Here is a 25,969-nt window from a genome sequence, read left to right as displayed (position 1 = left end):
TGAAGTGTTACATTCCAACTAATTGACAACATAAATATTACATACAAAAAAATGAGAATATACAATGAATCACATTCAAAGCAAAATAATAATGCCAAATTACATTTAACTAGTTAAATTGTGCTAAGAAGAGCTACGCTAAAAAAACAAAACAAATAAGCTCCTGAAATACAAGACATTTGTGATAATTGAAAATGATATATTTTCTGTTATGGATGTTTTTCATAACGGATGTTATGTAACGCACGTTATGTTGCACGTCTAAGATCAGAAATAACCACATGGTTAACAAAGTTAAGAATACCCTATACCTTACTAACATGTAAAATGCTGTTTTCCCCTCTATTTAACAATACTAACTTACAATAGTGACGACTTTCCTTGTTGATCGTGTAACGGTATTGACTCGGGTAGATCGCATTTTTCCCGTAAGTAGTGCTTAGTGATTTTCTAAATAATCACGGTTTAGCATTAACGTTAGCCAAAAACCGATTTACACAAAGCAAAACGCAGAGGGTGAAATGAAGCGCAAATCAAGCAAAGAGTTATCCAAAAAGTAAGATTCATTCTCAATGTAGCATCTGTAATTGGCATTAGGCTTCATGGCTTTCGTATGCTTCTCTGACTGAAATACTAGCAATTCTGCATCCACAACACACAATCCATTAAATACAGTTTATTGTAATAACTATAACTTACACAATAAAATCATGTATTTCGATACATTTCCTTCACATTTTACAAAGTGATCTGAACATGACCTTCAAATGAAGCACGTTAACTGTCTGAGCTCATTGGAAAATTATATTCCTTAAAATAGCCTTTCCAAAACACAACTTTACATTATACATTAAGCATTTGTGTAATTTATTTAGGTTATTTTTCATAATAAAACTAAAAGAAAGCTTACCTGTTGCAGTTAACAATTTGCAAGTTGGATTTTTACAGTGTACTGTACCAATAAACATGGTTACCATCTTGTTCAGTCACGTGCATTCTTTTAGCATTTAGACACTGCTTTTTCCTCAAATCAAAATAAATTACATTTCAGTAAATTATTAACCTGCAAAAGTAAGAGGAGTGATATTAATGTCCGAATATTAGTCAAAATATTTAATAATCAATTTAACAAGAGTCATATATAATTAGAAGATTGTAGACTTTTTATTTGGGGAACAATTCAAGAGAATAAAAGATTGAAAATCTGTAGTAGTTAAACTCTCTAAACAATGAACTAGAGTGTAGAGTTTTAAACCTTTATTTTTAAATGAAAATGAAATTAAAGGTTGATAACAGTTTAACTTTGAAGCCGGTCTAAATCTATTAAAGAGAAAAATCTGAATATATGAAACTTTACCACAGTCTAATTTTTAGAAAGATTTGCGAGTCAGCTCTCAACGTTCAGCCAAAGAGCCGATTCAAAGAGTCGACTCATTACCAAACAACACATCACCTGTTGTGATCAGATACACGACTCCTCCTTCCTAAAGTGAAAGAGAAAATAGGGCAGAAACGGAGGTATTAATGTCACACAACAAGGACCGTTGACTAAAGGTGAGTTAACTCTTTATTATAAATGACTTTATATAAGAAGAACACGGATATATTGTAAATAAAAGTCGTGTAAAATCAGCTGTGTGAGGTAGAGTACAAGCTTACCTGTAAAACAGGTTTAACCAGGTTTGTATACAGTCCTTTCAGTCTCCTCTCTTCAGTTGTTCATGAACAAAACATACAGAATGTTTGTACAAAATCACTATAGTTTACCGACATTATGTGTTTTTAACATAGATTTATTTACAATCTCCCGGAATCTAGAGCGAGCGAGCAAGAGTGCGCATGCGCGACAGAGAGGGCGGGGGAGCGAGAGACCTTGCGTGTGCTAGTGTGCGCGTGCCTCATTAAGCGCATGTAAGACAGAGAACATCCTGATTGGTCTGTTTCTGTAAGTCAACCAATTGATTGTCAGTGTGGGCGGGGCTTTTATCTCTACTCCCGTACCGAATTAATCAGTAGTGATGGCGAAGTGAAGCTTTCTTGAAGCAGTGAAACTTTCAACCCAATTGTATCGGAAAAAGGTTCATTACTCGAAGCTTTTCACATCAGAGCTCGATGAGGATCTGTGCTGGTGAAAGCGCTGTCACAGAAAGTTCCACAACCAAACAACGTATTAATTTTAGAAGCAAAAATTAATGGATTGACAAATTAAGGATAGATTAATAAATAAACGTATCAATATAGTAAATACATGACCAAAGCATTATCCACTGCATACGCAAGGTAACTCCAAACAAAAATGTAATAAAGATAACTTTTTGTATGGTGAATGTGGACATTTTGTCTGTTTTTAGAAAAAAATCAATCTCATGAATGTTGAAGGCTTTGTGCTTTATTCATTCATTCATTCATTCATTTTCTATCGCTTACCCTAACTACTCTGGTCATGGGGAGCCTGTCATCGGGCATCAAGGCAGGATACACTCTGGACGGAGTCCCAACCCATCGCAGGACACACACACTCTCATTCACTCACGAAATCACACACTACGGACAATTTTCCAGCAGTCAGCAATCAGGTGTCCAAAGAAATGCATACATAGTGATTCGAAATGAATGTTGCTATAAACTTGGGGGAATTAATTGTAGTGATTTATGGGTAACCTGTGGTTAGATTTTTATATAGGAACAAGATTTTCTCCACAGTGCTGGGCCTGATCCTGTTTCTCTTCTTGCTGACCACTTCACCAGCCTTAGAAAATAAGGGTTCACTCAGGTAGCGCTGAATCTCAATGGTTGCATTGGCATTGGCACTCTTCACTTTTCTTGTTTCCATCACCCGTTGATCAAGAAGATCCCACAGTCCTGTCCCTGAAAAGTGGAAAAATTCACAAGTTTATATATGTGCAGTAAAATACAATGGGGCCATTATAGACTTCGAGTCCTACCTGAGGTGCCTGCAGCTGCTGTAGAGGTTTCCCCATGCTCTGGTATGGGGTCAGATGCTGTTTCCCTTACCTTTGTTGCACACAGCTGTAAGCCTTTTTATAGCATTCTGGGCATTGGGTGGTTTGCAAAACCCAATGTTTTTTTTATTGGCTTGCTGTTTCATAATGAGCCAACCTTTCAGACATTAGTGTTAAGAGGTTGGCGCAGAGCTGTGCTGCCTTTTCATCAGTCACCACTTGCTGCTTTGTAGATATAGCATGCCTCAACATGCGAATGAGGGGAATGACCTTGGAGCCAGACACAGTTTTTCTGCAGAAAGTTCAGCAGTTGCATCCTTTAGTGGAGACAATACACCAAGTCACTCAGACATTGTGTGTTACTCTGCTGAGGATAGAGGAACCAAATCTGTCCTCAGGGACACCAGTGCAGCACCAAGTGGTTCACGCTGTTCATAAAGTCTGGACAGCATGTCAAATGTGCTGTTCCAGCACGTCTCTACTTCCTGCTGTAATTTATGACCAGGTTTGCCCATCTGTAGCTGGAAATTGACAAGTTGCTCCTTTGCAACAGTGCTTGATCTAAAATAAGCAACAATCTTCATTGCCTTGGTCCTGATGTCTTCAAGCCCTGGAAAGTCAATAGATTTTTTTACAACAAGGTTTAGAGCATGAGCTATGCAAATGGTATGTCTCAGCTGTAAATTGTTGGCACATGCTATCATATTAGCAGCTGCATCAGTGACAAGACATCTAATTTTAGACTGAATCCCCCATTCCTCAATGAGAGATGTCTTCACTGCAGCAATGTTTGCTGCTGTATGTGAAGCAGGAAATTTTCCTACTCCCAGCAACACCATAGCAAGTTGTTCTTTACTGTCAAGGAAGTGGCAAGTAACAGCTAAATAAGAATCAATATTAATTGATGTCCACATTTCCGAAGTTAAAGTCACAGATGTAGCCCTAAGCACTTCTTCTTTAGCTCTCTCTTTCTCCTCTGTATACCTTTTCTCCACCATTGTCTTCAGAGTTTGCCTTGATGGGAGCATGTATGTAGGATCCAAGAGGCTGCAAAATTTCTGAAGCCAACATCCTCCACAATGGTAAAAGACTGTGTTTCTAGTTTGACAATAATAAAATAACAGCACCACTTTTAAACCACTTAATTATTCTAATTAAAACTAAAACAATTGAATAAATTTAAAAGTAGGCTTTAACCTTGGCTGTTGCCTCCATCTTGGACAGAGGATCTGGCTCTGTCATGCTTTGCACGAATATGCCTCAACATGGATGATGTATTATTATTATAGACCAGCTGCTGGGAGCAAATCAAACACTGGACCTAAAAACAGATTAAGGATAGACCTTGTCTCAACAGTATAAAGTGTGAACCATTTAAAAAAGATCATGCGATTAAGCGGTGCACAAAAGGCTTTTCTTGCATCCCATATAACTTATTACTATCCAATAAAGATATTTATATATGACAAAATATACGACATGAAATGTTACATTGAATCGTATAATTGCCCAATGATGAGTGAGATTTAAGTTATAAATATAGGCTTCACGACAAAACCATGTATCCACCTTATTGGGTGAATTCAAATAAAAGTGTTCCCACATTTCAAAACGCGATCTTTTTGTAACAGGCTCCATTAACAATAATAAACTCTCCTAAACTCGCTATAAGGTAATAGATTCTGTGTAACGCAATACTCCAATACAACACACGAGGGCGCGCCGCGTGTCACGTGCTTTTAAACCTTTGAATCAGATAACGAAGCAGTCACGTGAGTCTGTGTGATATGAAGTTTCGGACATCATTGGTCACGTGATTTTGCCAGAACAAATCAAGCTTCGATACAAAGCTTCAATGAAAATCGGTTCTTTTTTTGACACATGCCTCAGAGCTTCGGTGTCACCGGTAACATCACTACTAATCAGTGTATCTAGAAACAGGAGAAGTGAATCGTGTCTGAGGAGTGAGCTATTAATTGACGCGTGTCAATTAAGGCAAATGTTCTTTATATGCTGTTGCATGTCTTTTATTGGAACAAGCATATCATACAGTCACCATAATTCCATTGTTCATTCATCCACAGTTCATAGTCCATGCCAATCCTGAACATATCACATGTGTAGCTAAACAACTAAACTAAATGAAAGTATCTGCTCAAACACAATATATTTCACATATTTGTGATAAAGATCCAATTTGCGGTCATATTTCATGGTCAAAAAACTGTGAGCTTCCCCGTACACACAAAACCCCCCCTCTGTCCCAGGTGTACTCATTTATTCATTAAAAGAGATTGCCCCTACTGGTTTAACATGGTATGTGCATATAAGGCTCCCACAATGATGAAGGTGTTACTGGTGCTACTGGTACTGCCAAATTCTAACTGTGATGTGGAAAGGTTCAGGGTCTTCTGAGTACCTCCATGAAAATACTTTTTGTAGGTTGGGATGTCTGGGGTATGAGCACAAACTCCTTCTTTCTGTTGTGTATCAATCTGTTTTTTACCTGCTTCCCTCTCATCTGTTTAGTCAGTAGTGGAATTATTATTAATAGAATAATAACTGGTACTCGTGGTGTGTGTGTGTGTGTGTGTTTACATCAACACTGAGACTCGTGGTGGTGGTGGTTTGTGTGTGTGTTTACATCAACACTGAGAGTCGCGGTTTGTGAGAGTTTGTGACTGTTAGATGCAGGCCATTTTATTTACCACTGGAGCCCCTCAGGGCTGCATGCTCAGTCCATTGCTGTTCACCTTGCTGACTCATGACTGTGCAGCTTTACACAGGTTAAACCTGTGTGTGTGTGTGTGTCAGTGTGTGTGTGTGTGTGTGAGAGAGAGACTCTGATCATGATAAAACACAGAAATAACTGAATAGTGATGAGAATGTGAGAGGTCAGTCCATGTGTGTTGGCCGATCACTCAATACTATAAACACAGGATATTTAAACTAAAGAGCAGCATTTTTCTTTAAGAATAAAGATGTGAAAATGATTGTGCACATTTGTTTGTGTGTTTTCTAGGAGTGTGATCCATTCCATCAGAAGAGATCAGACTCTTCAGGACTCAGCTGTGTGTTTGTGTGTAAACTTTACTAATATATAAAGATGGAGACTCCTGATCTGGACACAGATAATGTTTCTACACCATCAAACATCTGGTAATCTACAACATCCTTGTGTTCTAGTCATTAAATATTCACATCTAAATTATTATTAGTAAATATGTAATGATTTAACCAAATGTTTTACTATTACAGTATATAACTATACACATCTAACAGTCACTAATTCACAGTAAAAATGTATTGTTTAATGTAAGTAAAATAAAGTGTGTATATAAATGACTAAAGGACTGTGTATAATGTTGTACAGTAAACTCCAGGGAAAGAGATCAGAATCACCAACACACAGCTGTATCTCCATGAAGAGTGATGGGTCTATGGGGCTTCCTCAGAGGTTTAAAGATGGAGACTCATCACTTCTATACAGGTAACGTCTCATCACTGTTAATGTCACTGCTAAAGTCACATTTAAAGGGAAGTTTAACTACATAAACAGGGGACAAAATAAATACTGAAACACAGTAATGAAGCCACTATTGTGTGTCCAAGTACTTTTTTTGTAATATTTAATCTTTTATTTGGAAGTTTGTTTGGGGAAAAGTGTGTTTGTGGTGTGTTTAATATAAATAGCACTTGGTTTGACATGTTGTTTTGTAATACAGTGAAATTCATATGTTAATGTGGTAGTTTTGGGGTTGCTGTGTGTTCAGTCATTGCAGGCGAGACGACTGCTTACATTATTGAGCTAATGACAGGAAACTAAGTCATAAGAATCACCTAGAGTTTGAATGTAAAAGTGTTAGTCTAGCTGAATAGCATCTGTCTTTACATTTACATTACATTTATGGCATGTGGGAGACTCCTTTATTCCCAGTGACTTACATCTACCTCATTTATAAATCTGACCAATTGAGGGTTAATGGCCTTGTTCAGGGGACCAGCAGTGGTAGCTTGGTGGACCTGGGATTCAAACAAACTGTATTCTGTGTTAATACATAATAATTCTCTAAAGTCCTAAATAAACTTCTCTAAAGGTTTGTTCCATATGTAACACTTTGGTTTTTTTTGTTTTTGTTTCTTTGGGGTGGGGGGATTTTCCACCATTGAGCAAAGAAAAATCATTCTGTTTATTGTAAGTAAAAATCCACATTCAGTTAGCAAGTGAGTTAAAAACTATATAGATTGTAAATAACTAAATAAAGAAGTGTGTATAATGTTGTACAGTAAACTCCAGGGAAAGAGATCAGAATCACCAACACACAGCTGTATCTCCATGAAGAGTCATGAGTCTATGGATCATCATCTGGAGGTTAAAGCTGTAGACTCCTCACTTCTACACAGGTAATGTCTCTTGATAAACGAGATAAACAGGGGGACAAACTAAATACTACATCACTAGAACTCTGACTGTAATAAAGCCACTATTATGTGTTTAAAAATCGCTCAGTCTGTTTTTTTTGGGAAATGTTTTGATTGGAATGTTTGCTTGTGATATTTTTCTTCAAATGACATGTTGTTTTGTAATGCAGTGAAATTCATATGATGGCATTCAAATATGGCTTAAGTGTCCAAGTAATAGTCTGTATACTACAGAGTGATTAGATTACTGAAAACAGATGATTAAGTCTAATAAATGAACCCCGTGTCTTCCTGCTTCTCCATATCACAGGTACGACCCAGAATCTGCTGGTGGAAATGAATTCCAGAAAAAGTTCAAATTAAATCTGATGAAGAAGTTTCAGTGTTTGAATGGAGTGATAATAAACCTGGGAACCCAAACACTCCTGAATGAGATCTACACAGAGCTCTACATCACAGAGGGAGACAGTGGAGAAGTCAATAATGAACATGAGGTGAGGCAGATCGAGGCAGCATCCAGGAGAAGAACAACAGAGGAAACACCAATCAAATGCAATGACATCTTTAAGCCTTTATCTGAACAAGACAAACCCATCAGAACTGTGCTGACAAAGGGAGTCGCTGGCATCGGAAAAACCGTCTCTGTGCAGAAGTTCATTCTGGACTGGGCTGAAGGGAAAGTAAATCAGGACGTCCACCTCATATTTCCACTTCCTTTCAGAGAGCTGAACTTGATGAAGGACCAGAAACTGAGTCTGATGGAGCTCCTTCATGTCTTTTTTAAGGAAACAAAAGAAACAGAAATGTCCAGTTTGGAAAAGGTTCTGTTCATTTTTGACGGATTGGACGAGTGTCGTTTTCCTCTAGATTTCCAGAACACAGTGAGAGTGTGTGATGTAACTGAATCAGCATCAGTGCCTGTGCTGCTGATAAACCTGATCAAAGGGAATCTGCTTCCCTCTGCTCTCATCTGGATCACCTCCAGACCTGCAGCAGCTGATCAAATCCCCTCTGAGTGTGTGGATCGAGTCACAGAGGTACGAGGGTTCAATGACCCACAGAAGGAGGAGTACTTCAGGAAGAGGATCAGTGATCAGAGCCTGGCCAATAACATCATCACACACCTGAAGTCATTAAGAAGCCTCTACATCATGTGTCACATCCCAGTCTTCTGCTGGATTACAGCCACTGTTCTAGAGAGAATGTTGGGTGAAGCAGAGAGTGGAGAGATCCCCAAGACTCTGACTCAAATGTACACACACTTCCTCATCATTCAGACAAACATCATCAGAGAAAAATACTCAAAGAAGCAGGAGAGTGATGAAGAAATGCTTCTTAAACTGGGACAACTGGCTTTTCAGCAGCTGAAGAAAGGGAACCTGATCTTCTATGATGAAGACCTGAGAGAGTGTGGTATTGATGTGACAGAAGCAGCAGTGTACTCAGGTGTGTGTACTCAGATCTTCAGAGAGGAGTTTGGGCTTCACCACAGTAAAGTGTACTGCTTTGTTCATCTGAGCATTCAGGAGCATCTCGCAGCTCTGTATGTGCACCTGACCTTCATGAAGGAGAAGAGAAATGTTCTTAAACAGAATCAAGATGCTAAACGTTGGATGAAAGAAAATAGAATCTCAGATGTACACAAGAGTGCTGTGTATCAGACTTTAGAAAGTCAGACTGGACATCTGGATCTTTTCCTTCGCTTTCTTCTGGGTCTCTCACTGGAGTCCAATCAGAAACTTTTACATGTTTTAGTAACACAGACAGGAAGTAGCTCCCAGAGCATAAAGGATACAGTTCAGTACATTAAGAAGAAGATCAGTAAAAATCTTCCTACAGAGAAATCCATCAATCTGTTCCACTGTCTGAATGAACTGGGTGATGATTCTCTAGTGGAGAAAATCCAAAACTACCTGAAATCTGGAAAACAAAGTAAACTTTCTTCTTCACAGCTTTCTGCTCTGGTGTTTGTGTTACTGACATCAGCACAGGAGCTGGATGAGTTTGACCAGAGTAAATATACCAGTACAGATAAGATAACAGAAGATGTTGTTCTGAAGATGATGCCTGTGATTACAGCATCCAGTAAAGCAATGTAAGTAAATGTGAATATAACTGTTCTACTGTTACAGTGTTAGAGAGAAACTGAACACACTCTAATATGGACTTTGGGATGTTCTGACCTGAAGGTGATACAGAGTGGAGTTCATGTAAATAGATAAATTAGGGAATAAAATCTGCATTAATAAATGAATGATACTGAAGGGCAGCTATTAAACATGTAGAAGCAGGTGATTACATTTGAGGGAGTTTTTAATATTTGTAGTTATGATTTATCTTAATATCTTAATAATGATGAAGTTAATGCAGGTTTTATGTTGGATGTTTGATGTATATTAAACACACCTGTGTACCAGACATAAAGAACATGTTTACTGCAGTAATGACAAATTCTAATCCCCAAAAGTTTTTCTTTATTATTAGGTTTTATTTGTGAGGTGGAAATGGTCTTTCATAGAAAGCTGACTTTGCAGAAAAGTTATATAATAATAATAATAATAATAATAATAATAATAATAATAATTAGATTTGCAAACTTGGTAGCAAAAACTTGTTGGCTTTGACGAGGTAAGTATTCGCAAAGGCTGGTGCTTTTTGGAGGCAAGTGGACATAAAACTTATGAAATCTAGTGGAGCGCTAGGGTGTCAAAACATTTGGAGGCAAGTGGAGACGAGTATGTGACATCATCAGAATACCCACGAGGCAGTTCCCCTGATTGTTCTGAGTGTTTTGATATGTCACATGTCCATGTTGTAAAAAGTTTTTGGATTTTGCATATTTTGTGCTGCGGCACAACCGGAAGGCCAGTCGGTAAACCAATTTAAAACTTTGTTCAGAGTATCACGCCGAGTTATAAACCTCCATACTTTATAATGGGAGTCTATGGGGAAAAAAGGCCATTTTGAGACCCGGTACCGGAAGTACCGGTACTTGGATCGCTTAGAAAAGTAATAGCAACAATCTTCAGACCAGGGTCTACGACATATACGAATTTGGTGCATGTGGCTCGAAAGCCCTGATAAATTTTTGTCTAAGCTTAAATAGGAAAACAGAATGTTGGCTTCTACAAAGCGACATAACTAGAGACAGAGAAGGAAGACTCTAGAGGCAGGAGCAAGCATCAATATGAAGTGAGAGACTGTTGGACTTGGACAGGGTAGATTTTGAACCTATAAGGAGAACCTTTGAGAAAGTTGGAGGAAACCAAGGGTTTATTTCATTTAATCCTCAATTGTTGAGACAGGAGTGTGGAAGAGCAGAGTCACGTTTTGTGGACATATAAAATATATAACAAATTTTATAAACCACATTATTTTAATGTGTGAAACTGTATTAAAGGCAGCACTCAAATCTAACAGGACAAGAATAGTTAAGAGTTCAGCATCAGCAGCCATCAGGAGATCATTAGTGACCTTCACTAAAGCAGCTTCCATACTGTGTTTAGTACAGAACCCAGACTGAAAGGATTCTAATAGATTATTGTCACTAAGTTTAGCATGAACCTGTGTGATAACGTTCATGTCTGATTAGAAAGTGTTCATTTAGCTGAAAAGTGCTCCCTTTAATGCTAATCTATAACACTACATGATAAGATTTTAGCTAATGTCAGTCTGATTCCTAAACAGAATTCTCTATAGTTACTTCTGGTCAGATTATAACCAAGTGGCATGATTTATAAACATGATTTAAACAGTATTTTACACAAAAAACCTCATCATCATCATCATTTCTTCACTGGTTCTGATGGTCTGAGCTGCTGCAGTTCTGGAAAGTGTTGTATGTGATGGAGGTTTTGATCACATGAGCAGTGATTTATCTTAAAGTCAACAGGCTGCTGAGCTTCAACTTAACATTCATTAGTCTAACATTTCTTACATTTCAATGCAATGAGGATAAGATAGAGGTGATATGTTCATATCTTCTGGTTCTAGTTAGGACTCTAGCTGCTGTGTTCTGGACTAACTGGAGCTTGTTTCTGCTCCTACTGGAACATCCAGACAGTAAAGTATTACAATAATCCAACCTAGAGGTAACAAACACATGACCTAGTGTTTCTGCATCATGTAATGACGTCATATTTCTTATCTTAATAATATTACTGAGATAAAGAAGGCTAACATTGTGGTATTATTTATGTGAGCTTCAGCTGAGAGACCGGTATCAATAATCACACCGAGGTCTTTTACTGCTGCACATGATGTAATAGAAAGACCATCCAGAGTTACTCTGTAATCAGAAAGCTTACTTCTGACTGTCTGTGGTCCTGGTACAAGAACTTCTGTGTGTCAGAGTTAAACAGGAGGAAGTTAGTAAGTGTCCACTGTCTGATGTCCTTCACACAATCTTCAGTCTTATTAAACTGGTGTCTCACATCTGACTGCTGAAACATACAGCTGTGTGTCATCAGTGTAACAGTGGAAGCTAATACCATGTTTATTAATAGATTACTCTAGATACTAGTTAGTTAGCTGTAGTTAAACACTAACTTTACCCATTTTAGATGTAGACGTCGACTGCAGTGTCACTTTAACCATATTGTCTAACTGGTGTTTGTACTTTCAGTATTTATAAAAATGAGAAGGTTCAGTGAAAGCTTTGAGGACGTGTTTGATCATTTGTGTGAGTTCATTATGTTTTATTTTATTTCCTTTAGTATCAGCTGTGATGAACTTGGAGTAAAAAGTTGGTCATCTCTGGTCTCAGCACTCAGATCAGAAACCTCCAATCTGAGAGAACTTCATCTGACTGTGAAAACACTGGATCTGTCTGAGAATAAACTCAGAGACTCAGGAGTGAAGACTCTCTCTGCTGGACTGGAGAATCCTCACTGTAAAGTGGAGACACTGAAGTAAGATCATCTCTCTGAGACTCACAATAACTCACTAAAAGCAGCAGTTATATACAGTGTTGTTTTTCACCTGAAATGTTCTGTAACACTACAACATTCAGAACAAATACATTAGTCATTAAGTGATGAGTTTTCTACAGAATCACTTAGGAATTAAATAAATAAATAAAAGAGTAAATAAGAGAAAAAAATTTAAAAATTAACAAGATTAATTATTTTTAAAGCCAGCAAAACTTTTGCAACTCAATAAAAACTTAATATCAATAATTGTAAATAATATAATAATATAATATAACAGGTGAAGCTCCAGGGTCCTGGTCCCACCCATGTGGAGTCCTGGCCCACCTACATAAACTCTGTTATAATGTTAGAATTATTAATAAACCCCAGTTGTCACTCACTAGGAGCTGCTGCTTTAAGAAGCTTCATTGAGTGACGTTGCTCAGTAACATTTCTGTGTGGTGTTTAGTCGTGTAACAGACTAGTTTAATAAAGACTTTATCTTCTCTGAAACAGACACCACACTGTGTCTTTACCCCTGAAACTCCTACACTGTAATCAGAGGATATAATAAGATGAAATGTGTTACAGTTTGTGTTTACACTGGAGAACAGTGTCAGAGTGGAGATTGGACTCATCTGAGAGCTGAAGAACAGAACTGCAGTTGGTTTAGGAGTACATGGGGCAACACCAACACAAAGTCATTTTAACTCCAATTAAAACACTCAATGCATTTATTTAATAATATATGATATAATACTGTATATTAAAACAATATTTTATCTAATATCATTAGTTGGATTTTCCTTCATGATTTAACATCATAGCCTGAAATGTTTAAATAAAAATATCCTGTGTTTGATCTGATAGACTTTAAATATCATGTACACTATATTAAGTGTCCATAAACACCAATGTTGACACGTGACACAATCTTATCGAGTGGTGAATCTGCTGTGTGTGTGTGTGTGTGTGTGTGTGTGTGTGTGTGTGTGTGTGTGTGTGTGTGTGTGTGTGTGTGTGTGTGTGTGTGTGTGTGTGTGTGTGTGTGCGCATGTGGGGGATTGTTTCATTTAAGGTTTTTTACACTGAAATAAAATATATAACTGAAATAATAAAATGATCTGCAGCTCAAAGTTACATTCATGTTTCTTACATTATATGATTATAAATAAATAACTTAAATGAATAAAATCTTTCTTGGTGTTTTGCAAAAAAAATAAAAAATAAAAATAAATACATCAAATTGATTAAACACTATAAATGTCCCTGTGTACAACCAGTGAAGAGTGTGTCATTGTGTCTCTATACAGGTTGTGTGATTGTGATGTCTCAGATGAAGGCTGTGCTGCTCTGACTTCAGCTCTGAGATCAAACCCCTCACACCTGAGAGAACTGGATCTGTCCTATAATAAACTAGGAGACTCAGGAGAGAAGAGTCTCTCTGCTGTACTGGAGAATCCTCACTGTAAACTGGAGACACTTTGGTAAGATCACATGCAGGAAAGTCAGGATGTAAACCAGGGGGTCAAACTCATTGTCACCGAGGGCCACATCGGCATAACGGTGGCCCTCAAAGGGACAGATGTAACATTGAGGCAGTATAAATGTAGCTAAATGTAAATAAATGTAATATAAAATAAATGCAAATACTCCTTAATGTTAAATAACTTTTTTTATTATTCAGCATACAAACATTTGTATATTATTTATATATTTGTATGCATAAATGTAAAAAGAAATATTTGCTTGTTGCTCTACTGTATTATAACATAAATCCTTTTAATTTGTCAGCTTATGAAACCCACATTACTCCATAAACATTTATTGAACAGCTAAAACTAAATGTTTTTTTTAAACATAAATATGAATAAAAACAGACAGACATATTATTCCAGAATAAATAAACTAAAACTTTATATAACTTAAAATACTTTGCTCTCCGTAGTATTAAACTAGATAATAAAGGCTCTGTTATCAGAACCAACTTTTCTTTTTGCCATTGTTAGGGGCTAGCTTTGACTTTACAATAGGGTTGTATTGTTAGGGGCTAGCTTTGACTTTACAATAGGGATGTATTGTTAGGGGCTAGCTTTGACTTTACAATAGGGTTGTATTGTTAGGGGCTAGCTTTGACTTTACAATAGGGTTGTATTGTTAGGGGCTAGCTTTGACTTTACAATAGGGTTGTATTGTTAGGGGCTAGCTTTGACTTTACAATAGGGATGTATTGTTAGGGGCTAGCTTTGACTTTACAATAGGGATGTATTGTTAGGGGCTAGCTTTGACTTTACAATAGGGATGTATTGTTAGGGGCTAGCTTTGACTTTACAATAGGGATGTATTGTTAGGGGCTAGCTTTGACTTTACAATAGGGATGTATTGTTAGGGACTTGATTGATGCGGGAATGTTCCCGGGTAACCGATTGTTCGGCAAGTGTTATGGGATGTGTAGATTGTGTGTTATCAGCACTTCTTATTGCTGGGCCATTAATAACAATAATAATAGATCTATATAAAATGATCTCGTCTTGAGTTTGACACCTATGCGCTAAGGTATTAGCCCATCTTGGTGTTGAGGCAGATATGTGTTCATTCTAATATGACTGCAAGCAATATTGTCTGAACATACAGTATTTACACTGGTCGGTCGGCGCTGTTTCTGTTGATTGTCCTTTATGTGTTGTCTTTTTTTGTATTTTGTGTATTGTCTTGTAACTTTTTGTCTGCACTGTCTTTTGTCTTGCACTGTCCTGCACTGTCTTGTTTGTCTTGTCCTGCACTGTTTGCAGAAGGTTGCACAGATGCACTTTATGTGGCTAGATCTACTTACTAAGTCTCAGCCCTGTCTATGTTTTAAGTAGCACCTTGATCCTGGAGAAACGTTGTCTCATGTCACTGTTTACTGTAACAGCTATATATGGTTGAAATGACAATAAAAGCTTTGTGTCTTGACTTGACTTGATATGAGTGGAGGGATGATCTCCTAGACTCAAAACAGAACACTTACATCTTTATCTGCATGAACACAACACTGCCATTTGTCATATTTTATTTCATTTTCATATGAACTAGATATTTTCCAACATTTTTACTGCAAGTTGATAATAAAAATTATTCATGTTTTATATTGAGGGGGGGGGAGGGGGGGAGCAGCCGTGCACTGTAAGTAAGTGAAATGTGGTTCAATAAACAGTGCTTTTCAAACTGCACTTTGTGTTGTTATTGTAACCTGACCGGTGTCTTTCTGGCAAATCTGTGGCCATCGGTATACTTCTTTATAGTCTCTTGGTCACGTCCCTATAGTGAACTTGTGTAATTAACACCTGAGTAGCACAACTCACATGCCATTATTTAGTTGAATCAATTGTATTGACAAGGGCTTAGCCCACAGCGTGAAGGTCCAAAAAGAAAAGGCACTTCTGCAACCCCTACTGGTTTACATTTACAGTACATTTACAGCATTTAACAGACACTCTTATCCAGAGTGACTTACATTTTTCAGTGTAATTTCAGTGTTCATTTTTAAGCCTCATCTACCCAATCACTCTGTTTCACCCCAAATTTCATCGTCAACCTCCTCCAGCAGCCCAGGACTTGACACACATTGGGATGACAACTTTGTGGGGTGTGGTATCGCAGTGGTTAAGGTGTTGGGCTACTGGTCGGAAGGTCATGTGTTCGAACCCCAGGTCCACCAAGCTGCCACTGCTGGGCCCCTGAGCAAGGCCCTTAACCCTCAGTTGCTCAGTTGTAAGTCACTCTGGATATGGGTGTCTGCTAAATGCCGTAAATGTAAATGTGACTTTGAAATTCCATGCGGTAAATTTCCTGAGGAAGTGATACATTCTTTGGAGAGGAACAAAACTGAGGCGGAAAATGGTCCGGATTGTTGTGACTGAGATGATGGAAAATTGCCCTCATGTAGGTGTGGGTGAGGTGATGATAGTGAGTTGTTTTCGGGAGTGTGGCCTTTAAATGACAAAAAAATAAGTGTATAATGAATCGCACTGTACAATATTACACAATGTCCATGTCTGCTTTTGATTTTGGTGGTGTGCGGTGTTTTTACTTACATTTCTGTTTCTAAACAGAAAGAAGCTTTCTGGCTTGTAAAGGTCTTAATGCAGTCAACAAATCAGCCTCAGTTATAACGTTAGATCATCATACGTCTCGACTCCAATGGACTGCAAGTGCTCTTCCAGGATGGTTTTGTTTATTGCCTGAAGTTGTGGTAGGACTTCCATGATGGTGACATCTAGGAAGCTTTGCTCTGAGTCACTCATAATTGCAATGAAGACAAAAAATGCCACTTTCAAACAGAACAGAAAAAAAAAACAGTACATACGGCATGTTTAAACAGAGCAGGGACATACATCAGGTAACACTTATATTAATGTCAAACTATTTACAGTGACAAGTGTCACTTAATGGGACTTTATTTTGCCACAATACTGTGTTTTAGTGGAATGACTTCAAGTATCCATCAAGAATATATGAAACCAAAGGAAATGGGGCAGGTCATTAATGTTGATGCACTTGTAACCAAAAATGATGTGTAAATTATTTATACAATCTATAAGTTATTAGCCAGAGAGAAAGTGTTACAGACTGTAACCCAAGACTGTCCTTTGTCACAGAATCAGGAAGGAAGATGCCTTCAGAGAGAAGATATCCATCAAAACATACACCCATGTGTCATTTTGAATCAAGATGAGTAGAAGTTCACCAATCTCCATATACTCATCATTCCTGTTCACAAGAGACTGTCCTTTTTTATATGCAGTGCCCTTGTACTGAATGCCTGTGGTAACTGTGGTATTGCTTTCTGAAAAGGCTAACTCCCTGACTGCATGTTTAATAGTGTTACTGTAGAGATTGGGATAAAACACACAGCTATCTTTCACTTGCACTACTGTAGTTTACTGCATTCTTGCCCAGCTAAAAGATATGCCTGATACATCTGATGACGCTCTGACAAAGTTTGGCAAATGTTTTTGAAGTTTTTCAACTGTCTGGCACATCTTTTAAAATAGATGAGTTTACGTTCAAACCTGAGCCATAACCTTTCCATAACCTTATCAATGGACCAAATTTCAAAAGCAGTGCTGAATGATGGCACAAATAGTGGTGCTTGGGTTTTAGTAGAATTTCAGGAAACAACATCCTTCTCAACTCCAAATATTCTTGGATCAAAATGCCAAGATATGCTATCTGGTACAAGGAAATGTTCTGAGTACAAATACGATCCAAAATGTCTTTTATCTGGAGAGCTACTGTAACTGCCATACTTCATCCTCATGGTTTTGCACTTTGTCACCAGTTTTGATTGGTGACAATCTCAAAAGGTTCCAGTTTTGAATGGCTTGCCCTGATAACGGCTCTGTCAGGGTTGACAGCACATGGCTTTGTGAATGTTTCAGAACTTTTGTACTTAAACTGTTTGATGCGCCTGTTTAAGAGAGAGTGTGTGAACCATTTTTTTCTTTTTTATAATGCCCTTCAGGTACAGTGCTAGATCACATGACAAAACTCCTTCAAAGAGGTCATGACCTAAACAAGGCGGGAGACCAGGCTGGGATACGTGAAAAGGGTATTAAAGATAGAGTTTACCTTTATTCCTCTGACGCTTTGAATGTTTTCAGCCTGGAGATCAGCAACAGCTGCATCATACATCTCTGGGGTGCTTGGAGGTAAACAGACATTCGGATCAAACTCAAACTCAGTTCTTGTGATTTCACAGTACCTGCAAAAATAATGAGAGCGGCTGAAAACTCTGTTCCTCTGTAAACCCACCTATGCAATGAGAACCCAAGTTATCCCCAGCAATGCAGTAAAGACCCCCTTTTACTGTTTCTCCATCTACATTTATTCCATCTGTCTCCAAGGATTTCAGATCTGCCAACAACTCTGAGAAAACTTTTGCTACTCCAAAACACTTAGGGTCATTCTCAACACACAACAGGACTAAAAACATATTATCACTATTTGAATGCAAATAAATAGGTAAATTTGCTAATGAAAGATAGACTGCAAGAACTTTGTGTGTCTTCTTAGCAGAACCCAGGGGATTCACAATTACAAATGAATCTTGGTACAAAATCAGTTTGAGGCTTTCAGGGTTTTCATTAAAGAACTGGTGACATTTGAAATTTTGTAAATACAGGACACTTACTGGTGCATCAAATGGAATGTCAAATTTATGCCCATTGAAGAAACTCAATAGAGCCAGCAGCAAAAGATGGAAAAACTCCAGGTGATGTTCCAACACTCTGATGCCAATCCAGAGGAGGTAAAATGTCTAATGAAGTCCACGTTTTACACACAGCATAAACACGTCAACCAGGAAAAAGTATCAAATGCCTTACAGAGGACTGGCTGTTTTGGTCTGATGAACTTGGCATCTCAGTCCACTTCAAGGAACTCACTGGGATTGATCTCAAAGAGACATTCACACCAAATTTGGATTGAAGGGAAAAAGGCTTCTCGACTACATGATCACAGTTTGTGTCAACAAGAGCAAAAAGTTCCTTCAGAATTATGCAAGGCTTCATACGATGTGGGGACTGTAGAGAGGCTGCTCAGATGATGTGATAGAGATGCTCCTGCATCAGCTCAGCTACTTTGATGATGAGGAGGAGTCCATTTTCTTCCATGTAGAAGATAGATGTCTGGCAGAAGATGTCCAACTGGTACATGCTGATGTTGGTACACGCTGAGTCTGTATCAGAACCTAATCAACACAAACATCTCCTCATTCATTTCTGCATTGTGCCTCATGTTTGGGAGCTTCTACAGTTTTATTATCTACTATCCATCTTAGCTGGCTTCAACTCTGGAGTTTCTTCAAAGGTGAGTAAACATGGCTCTCATTACTACTTTCCCCTGTCTAGTCTGGCTCACACACACACACACATGCACACACGCACGCACGCACACACGCACACACACACACACACACACACACACACACACACACACACGCAGACAGACACACACACACACACACACACACACACACACACAGACAGACAGACACACATACATTTATGCATTGACAAACACATACAGTATGTACATACAGACACACACACACTAGTTTTTTACTGATCAAATAAAATGCTGAATATGCTTTTATTCTACAGGTGTTTTTTCTCAATAAACCCAGAAAAGGGAACCAAAGTAATAAAAACTCCAAGCTTCCTCTCAACGTGAACCCTCGAGTCCTCACCCTGATACAGAACTCTCAGATCACGAGTGACGTGAATTTTTTTTTTACAGGACTTCTCTGGTAACCACAGAGTTTCCCTGGCAGCTTTTTTTTTTCAGTTTTTTTTTACAGTGTACAACAAATTTTCCTGCCATAAAACATTGTGTTAAAAGCATGGGAACTAAGGGGAGTGTGGGTGCTCGTGCTTGATAAGATCTGATCTTATTGGGGTGACTGAGAGGTCACATAAACACAGATGCAAACACACATATACTAACACACACACATACCAGGCTACACAAGCACACACGTAGGGTATAAAAGGGACAGCTGAATCACTAATTTTTGCCTCTTCACTGTGTACACTTGGCACTCTACACTGTGGAAGACGACTTTTGCTGCAGCAAAATGAACATATTTTTTACGTCTTTGCTTTTACAACCAACTCTGTTTCTGACTGTGTTTCTTTAAATATAGATGAAAAGTTGCCGCCACAATTTTGGAGGTTCCACCGAGATATCCTTTGTCTGTGTGTCAGGTGGTGAGAGATCTGGACAATCACAAGACTGACCGAGTGACGGGATTCTTAGCTAAGTAGATTTAGATTTTTTATATACGCCATCTTTCCATCTTCAGACAATTTGCCTCAACAGTAGGCAGAAATTAGGGTTGGATTTTGGCCACCGGTTCTGGGAACCGGTAAAGTTACATGTAAGTTCTGGGAACTGACTGGGAACGTGGATGGCATCACGTAGGCTTTAGTCATGTTAAACTACTTTGAGCTCGCTTTGAGCAAAGCTGCCACTGCATAAATTTAAGCTAAACAACATGACAGTAAACAAAGATGCTGCACAAGGCATTATTTAAACAGGATCTAGAATTCTATTGCATCACAGACCTTCAGGCCACTGAAGCCAGACAAATGGCACCAATCCTGTCTAAGCCTAATAGTGAATTGAAACTGCAAATCTACCGTAGGGAAAGGTGACTTGAGCCAGGCCACCACCCACCCTGTTGTATTTTATACATTTACATTTATGGCATTTAGCAGACACCCTTATCCAGAGTGACTTACAACTGAGCAACTGAGGGTTAAGGGCCTTGCTCATAGCTAATGATTGAAAAAATAAAAACACTGAAATATGTAGAAGAAAAAAAAAATTGGAAACTATGGCATACTAAGTGGAAGGGTGGAAGAGATGAAAACTGTGTCAAATTGTGTGCTCTTCTTAGTGAAAACAAGGGGGATTCTAGTTTTAGCCAAATGCTAAGCTAAATGCTAAGCTAAATTTACATTTACAGCATGTGGCAGACGCCCTTATCCAGAGCGACCTACATAAGTGCTTAAATCTCTAACATTGGATACATTATTGCTGGCTCAGTAGGTTACATACTTAAGATACCATGAGTTTAAAACAGAGTATAAATGCTAAACTAAATACTCTTTAGTGATTCAGAATAATAAAAAGACACTAATTAAAGCTAAACAACATGACAGACTAAACAAAGATGCTACACAAGGCTTCATATGCCAATCATATCGGTTCTGTTCTTTAGACAGACAAACGAATACGAGCTGCTGCTCCTTCACATTACTTTATTTAATGACTTCAGTAACAAAACATACACACGTGACTCTGGATGTCATTGTATCAGATGACCACTAGATGTCCTCATAACCTCATATATGTATAACATATACAATATGTTACATCCCCCTTCTTAAAGGTGGGGTGTGCAATGTTTGAAAGCCAATGTTGACATTTGAAATCACCAAAACAAACACGCCCCCAACCCAAATGGGTCCCACCCCTGTACTGATAGCTCTGCCCACACATACATACACAACCCAGGCAACTAATGGAAAGAAACGTGTCTTTATCATAGCTGAAGGGAAGAACAATACAATTGCAGATAAACAAACAAGCAAAAATGACACACATGCAAAGGACAAAGGCATATATTAGTTCTGTGAAAGAAAGCAAAACCAACGTTACTCACCTATCAAGAAGGGAAAAAGCAACCTCGGCGTCCCTTCACAGGCCTTCCCGCTCCTTCAGTTCTCTCCAGCGCTGTAAAGCTGATCCTATATTTACATGGGTCCTGCTTCTTTTCCTATCGTAAGCCTTTTTTCGCTATTCGGTTTTATCTGCCATGTTAATGTTTCAATCACTTTCGGCTAATGTCACACATGCGCACTGAACACTCTCACGCATATTGACAAGACACGCCCCTTTCTGCTCATTGGCTACACGTTTGTTTTGTTTGTCGGCCCGACTCAGCTTTCTGAAGCATTTCTCAAACAACGTACACGCCACCTTTAAGTATATTCCTTTATACTGATGCATAAAACTTCTGCACAAACTTTTAAACACAACATTTGAGTTTCATCAACCAAATTTTGCAGCATAAAAACAAAATTATTCAACACATTTTCACAAATGCATTTATACTCAGAAACTATTACATTTCAACTTATTACACATCCAACAATGCACATATATTGTATTAACTCTCAGGTTTTGTATTTTTTAGGTTACAATTTTTTTTAGGTTACAATTCTTCCAGTCCTTGTACGGTAAGCTTGCTCTTTCTCTAAGCTTTCAATACCATTTATTTCATTTGTAATGCCTTTTCTGTCGAGTGCATTGTTTTGTGATGCATCAACCGACTATCAGTATCCAAGTCAACGCTTTTCTCAAATGGTGAAGAGTCTGTTTTTCTTGTTTTTCTTAAATGTCTGGGATTTTGTCTGAACACCTTTCCATCAGGAGTCTTTACAATAAAAGAATGTGGCTGTTCATGCTTTTCCAGAACAACAGCTGGCTTCCATGAATCTCCCTTTTGCATCTTATTCCTTCTCCAGGTTGCAGATTTCGTCCTGAGACGTCTCCCAATCAGTAATTGTGCAGGTGATAATCCTATCCCTTCCATTGGTGTGTTGCGGTATTCCAGTAGTGCTATATAGCGATCACATTGACTACCATGTGATTTCTTTAAGAGATTTTTCACTGTTTGCACTGCTCTCTCGGCTTGTCCATTAGACTGTGCATAACCAGGACTTGAAGTCACATGCTGGAATCCACATTCCTCTGCAAAACCTGAAAATTCAGCACTTGCATACTGAGGTCCATTGTCAGATACTACTATATCCGCTATTCCATGTCTTGCAAACATGGATTTCATTTCCCTGTTGACTCCACAGCTTGTCGTGTCCATGAGTAGATTTACCTCAATGTACTTTGAATAGTAGTCCACACAACAGAAATGCTGACCCATTATGGTAAAAAATGTCTACTAATTTTTTGCCCAAGGTCAGCCTGGCACATCATATGGAACAATGGCTCTTTTTGATTGTTGTTCCTGTTTTTATTGCAGGTAGCACATCTGGATACTGCATCTTCAATTTGTGTCGACATACCTGGTAAGTACAAAATGTCTCTGCCTCTTGCCTTACATTTGACAATTCCCAGGTGTGGCTCATGTATTTTGTTGATCATTTCCTGTCTTAGCTGATTTGGAACAATGAGCTTACTCTATTTGCTTTAAATAACAGACCATCTTCATGACTGATTTCCTCTCGAAATGTCCAGTATGGCTGTATTGGTCGTGGCATCATAGATCATTCTTTTGCCCATCCATTCAGCACTGCCTTTTTTTAATATTTGCATCTCTGCATCCTCTGCTGTTGCTTTTTTGAAAGCATCCAGTTTCTGTTCTGAAATGGGAAGTTCTGATGTAATCCAGTTCACCGCTAGATCCTCTTCCAGCAGATTTTCCTTCTGCTCGTGGAGATAAGCACGACTTAGAACATCTGCAATGTATAGCTCTTTACTGGGTTTGTACATCACCTTCAGATTGTATCTCTGTAGTCGTAGAAGCATTCTGTGTTATCTCATAGGAGCCTGATGTAGCGGCTTCTTAAATATACTCTCTAATGGCTTGTAAGCACTTTCCTTTACTTTCCCATACTGGTGAAATTTCTCACATCCATAAACTATGGCTAACAATTCCTTTTCAATTTGTGCGTATCTACGCTGACAGTCATTCAGTGCTCTCTTGCTCAATGGCGCCATCTCGTGTCCAGAATACGTAACAAGTTTGCAGCTTGACCTCTGCAGTCTCCCTGAAATGTTTAGCAACTTGTATCCAGTGTCACTTTTATATCATTCTTGTTTATCTGGATTGTCTCGACCCATTGTTCATCCTCTTTATTTGAGTTGATGGACATTACATTGCTTTCTTTTCCCACTGTTACACTGTAAAAAATAAGAAGTTGAGTTAACTTAAAAATTTTTACTTCAATTTAAGTTCATCTAACCTTCCTCATTAAGTTCATCTAACCTTCCTCAGTAGGTACATCTAACCTTCCTCAGTAGGTACATCTAACCTTCCTCAGTAGGTACATCTAACCTTCCTCAGTAAGTACATCTAACCTTCCTCAGTAAGTACATCTAACCTTCCTCAGTAAGTACATCTAACCTTCCTCAGTAAGTACATCTAACCTTCCTCAGTAAGTACATCTAACCTTCCTCAGTAAGTACATCTAACTAGTCATCATGAGTTTGTTTAAAGTTAAAAAAGGGGGTTGAGTGAACTTTGAGCAGGGAGAACTACAGCCCTGAAGTTTGGAAAACTCAAAAAAGCTTTGCAGCAAATTAACTAAATTTTTTTTAAGTTGGTTCAACTTAATTTTCTTCTTTTAATGTACAGCTTTAAATCTTCCATTCAAAGTTCTTCCACAAATTCCTGTATGGCATTCACATTAAAAATCAAACTCAGAGATTACAAACCATACTGTAAACACAATAAAAAAAAGACTGTCATTTTTACAGAAAAATATTTATTTTACAATTCTGCCAAGCGACACATTTTCTGTCAACATGAACTGGAAAAACTGGAGTAAACCAACACAAAAGCTTTTAAAGTGCTGGAGTAAAAAAAAAAAAAACAAGCAGAGTTTCAACACATGTGCTAGAGCAATCAAGTATTACAACTGTAAAAAACAAAACATGAATGTCATCAAACCTTACACTAAAACTCAAACCTGACTTTAGTACATGTTGTACTGTTATACAGCTACAAAACAAACAGGAACAAATCAGAACTTGCACTTTTGATTAATCACATGAACTGCAGCTACATTAACAATTTGTTTTTGAAGGACTGGACTCTTGCAGAACACTGAGGGTCAAGGCCAATAAACACTTTCTGAATAGTTTCAAAAGTGGATTTTAGTTCTTTATGATAGATAATGTTGATGGCATAAAACAAGCCAAATAGGAGAGCAACAGCTGTAGGGAAGTCTTGTACATTATCCAGCACAACCTGCTCCTCTACAACTACAGACAGGGACCTTACATTTGGGTTTGAATGGATGGTGGCAACGTCATCTTCAGTGACAGTTAAGACCCCCATCTTCATCCCTTTTGTACGAGTGTCTTCTGGGTCTGTGTCCTGCAGTGAAAAGCAGCATAAAGACTGATTTATAACCCATAATTTATTGAATTCTGCTGGACCACAAAGAGATTTTTATATTATTTGAGATAGGTCACCCAAAAATCACACATGCCACAATTTTCCATTGTATTTGCTTGGATATACACCATGTTGTCAAAAGTATTGGGACACCCCCTTCTAATGAACAGGTTTGACTTGACTTTAGTAATTTCCATGAGTACAAATCTTAATGTTTAAGCATATAATAATATTTGATGGAATTGTGTGCTTCTAATTTTTTAGCAAGAGTTTTAACAGGACCATTTTCTATTCTAAAATAGCAATGCTGCTGTGCGTAAGGAAAGATTTAAAAAGAAATGACTGAGTCAGTCAGTGTGGAAGAACTTGACAGACCTTGTGCAGACCTTGAGCCAAAAACATCACCAAAACACCAATGACTTGTACTTACACTATATGGACAAAAGTATTGGGACACACTCTTCTTTAGAACAGAAAAAAGGCAATTCCAAAACCATGGCAACAAAGATGAAAATATAATTCATGTATTTACAAATTGTATCTCCATCTCTGTTCCAACAGTTTTGGAAGTGTCTAAATTGACTACCCATATGTACAAGTCATTGGTGTTTGGTTTGAGTTTCTGGCTCAAGGTCTGCATTTAAAGTCACATCAAAGGTGTTCAGCTTTTATTAGGACTTGGCTTTATGCAGACCAGTCAAGTTCTTCCATACTGGCAATTCTTTTTTAACCTTGCCTTATACACAGAGGCATTTTCATGTTGCCTTATACACAGAGGCATTTTCATGTTGCCTTATACACAGAGGCATTTTCATGTTGCCTTATACACAGAGGCATTTTCATGTTGCCTTATACACAGAGGCATTTTCATGTTGCCTTATACACAGAGGCATTTTCATGTTGCCTTATACACAGAGGCATTTTCATGTTGCCTTATACACAGAGGCATTTTCATGTTGCCTTATACACAGAGGCATTTTCATGTT

At 38.1% G+C, this 25,969-nt stretch overlaps 1 protein-coding gene, 1 long non-coding RNA gene and 1 pseudogene across 2 annotated transcripts in view; 1 reads left to right on the top strand and 2 right to left on the bottom strand.

Annotated features, from left to right (window-relative positions):
* The window catches only part of LOC113663787 (NACHT, LRR and PYD domains-containing protein 12-like), a 631,994-nt gene that overhangs the window by 144,942 nt on the left and 461,083 nt on the right, over positions 1-25,969 (top strand). The gene's annotated exons all lie outside the window — the stretch shown is intronic.
* LOC113663806 overlaps positions 1-25,969 on the bottom strand; it is a 589,387-nt pseudogene that overhangs the window by 197,665 nt on the left and 365,753 nt on the right.
* LOC113663792 lies at positions 974-3,084 on the bottom strand. Its single transcript, XR_007138596.1, has 4 exons — positions 2,946-3,084; positions 1,660-2,868; positions 1,358-1,484; positions 974-1,063 (listed from the first exon to the last, which is right to left on the bottom strand). It is a non-coding gene; the product is annotated as an uncharacterized LOC113663792 (long non-coding RNA).

The sequence above is a fragment of the Tachysurus fulvidraco genome, chromosome 19 (assembly GCF_022655615.1).
Source record: "Tachysurus fulvidraco isolate hzauxx_2018 chromosome 19, HZAU_PFXX_2.0, whole genome shotgun sequence".
NCBI lineage: Eukaryota > Metazoa > Chordata > Actinopteri > Siluriformes > Bagridae > Tachysurus > Tachysurus fulvidraco.
Note: the sequence above shows the minus strand (reverse complement) of the source record. Positions and strands in the feature narration are given on the sequence as shown.